A 2,633-nucleotide genomic window follows, 5' to 3' on the forward strand; every position below is an offset into this window, starting at 1 on the left:
ACCTGCGCAGATAGGGAGACAAGTACATACAGGTGAGTGTGGTGAATATATAGAACGGGCAAGAGGGCTTCGGGACCCAGAGATGCCTGTGCCCTACAGCCCTGATGAACCTCCCCGGCCTTCCCTCCGAAAGCCCCAACCCAAGGATGGCCAAAGGGAGCAGCACGGGGGCCATGTCACACAAAGCAGCAGTAACATCCAGGAATATCTGGAAGAGTGTCAGAAATGGGAGGCCGACACCTGGGGACTCAGAGAAAAGTGCTCGGAGGGAGACCAGAGTCTCGGAGAGCAGGCGGTGCAGAGGGACAGCCAGCAGGGAGGCCAGTGGAGTCACGTTTGGGGAAGCCAGAGCCCTGTCCTCAGCCCCGCGGCAGGCCGGGCAGTGACGATCCTGGGACAGGCAGGCCTGTGGTGCCTGCTGGAGACACAGGAGCCGCCCGCCAGACGGGTGACTGCAGAAATCCAACCTCCTCGTGCCCAGCGCGGTGACATCCACAAACGGTGACGGTGGGTGAAGCCATCCCCACCCCCACCCCACGTGGCTCCAGATGCTCCCTGCTGTCTAGGCCACCCAGGCTATGGCAACAGTTGGTGTTTACACACACACACACACACACACACACACACACATATCCTGGGCCCTGCAGAGCACACACATCACCCCTCCAGGCCCCTCCCCTTCTCCTTGCCAACTCACTTCTCTGAACGTTTCCCGCCATTTTTTTACCCGCCGGACTTTGCCTCTAACTGGCTCTGTTCTGCCCCATGACTTTCCTCAGACTGAACTGGGTCGATTTTCACTTCCTTCCTGAATCTGTGTGCATGCTTCCTGCCTCTGCTTCAGGCGGGGGGCTTCCCGAGGGCAGGGACAGAGAATCCCTGAGGTCAGGGACTGGGCCTCTCCTTCAGACTGGGGGAGCCCAAGGCTAGGGCCTGAGTGAGGTGTGACTGAGCCCATTTCTCGTGTTAGGGACTGAATTATGTGTCCCCTCCCGGTCGCTAATTCACATACTGAAGTCCTAACTCCTGGTACCTCAGAATATGATTGTACTTGGAGAGAGGGTCTTTAAAGAGGTAATTAAGTTCAGATGAGGTCATTAGGGTGGTCCCTAATCCAATATGACTGGTGTCCTTATATGAAGAAGAAATTTCAGGAATTCCCTGGCCGTCCACTGGTTAAGACTCTGTACTCTCATTGCTGAGGGCCCGGGTTCGATCCCTGGCTGGGGAACTAAGATGCCACAAGCCACATGGTGAGGCAAAAAAAAAAGAAGAGGCAATTTGGACACAGACAGTTACAGAGAGGAGACCATGAGAAGACACAGAGAGAAGATGGCCATCTGCCAGCAAAGGAGGAGCAAGGCCTTAGAAGAAACCAACTCTGCCTGCTCCTTGAGCCCAAACTTCTACACTTCAGAATTGGGAGAAAATAAATTTCTGGTATTTAAGCCACCCAGTCTATGGTTCTTTGTTACGACAGCCTGAGCAAACCAATATGTCCTCCTACAAGGCATTTCCTGTGTCTTTAGACTTGTGTTGTTTTTGTTTTCTTTCAATAAACTTATTTATTTATTTGCTGTGTTGGGTTTTTGTTGCTGCAAGTGGGGGCTGCTCTTTGTTGCAGTGCACAGGCTTCTCATTGCCGTGGCTTCTCTTGTTATGGAGCACAGGCTCTAGGTGCGCAGGTTTCAGTAGTTGCAGCACACATTGCTCAGTAGTCGTGACTCACAGGCTCTAGAGCACAGGCTCAATAGTTTGGCGCACAGGCTCAATAATTTGGCACACAGGCTTAGTTGCTCCGTGGCATGTGAGGTCTTCCCGGACCAGGGCTCAAACCCGTGTCCCCTGCATTGGCAGGTGGATTCTTAGCCACTGCACCACGTAGGAAGTCCCTAGACGTGTGTTCATTTTGTAAATTAGACCCAGTGAAGTCAAGTGATGCCTTAACATTCCCATAAGGCCACATGTCTAGTGGTGGAGCCCACATCTGAACAAAGAAAATTAATTTCTCAAGTTCACAGCCAAGAACCCTGCCTGCAGTCCCTGCACCCTACCCCCTGCTCTTTGTAAGCTGCTAGTCACTTTTGTGGGGAATGTTCCCACAAAATGGGCTGTCATGTATGTGGGGACTGTGAGTGAATGGAACAGAGCGGCACAGCAGTTAAGAGCACGAGCTCTATATTGACTCCCACCTGGTTTCGAATCTCAGCTTTGTCACTTACTGGCTGTGTGACCTGAGCCTCAGTCCTCTCATCTGTATATCTGTAAAATGGGGGTGATGGGCAACAGTTCCCAAGTCATAAGCGCATTGTGAGGATTAGATGAGCTGATCCACATAAAACAGCTCTCAGGGTCCCATACACATCAGCTCTTATTAATCCAGAGTGTGTCTGTGATTTGCAGCTTGTGAGCAGAGTCCCTTTGTCTGTCACCTTGTGTGTCTGTCATGATATACCTAAGTCACTGTGAATGTCTCGGTTACCCCATCATCTGTTGAGGGGAATCTGTGTCGCTCATTCTGCATGTCACGGTGTAGCTGAGTCATGCTGAGGGTGTCACTGTGCTCATCTCCTGGAACGAGACTGTCACTGAACATCTGAGACTTGACGTGTGTTATGGATTGAACTGTGTCC

The sequence above is a fragment of the Hippopotamus amphibius genome, chromosome 17, assembly GCF_030028045.1.
Source record: "Hippopotamus amphibius kiboko isolate mHipAmp2 chromosome 17, mHipAmp2.hap2, whole genome shotgun sequence".
Lineage (NCBI taxonomy): Eukaryota > Metazoa > Chordata > Mammalia > Artiodactyla > Hippopotamidae > Hippopotamus > Hippopotamus amphibius.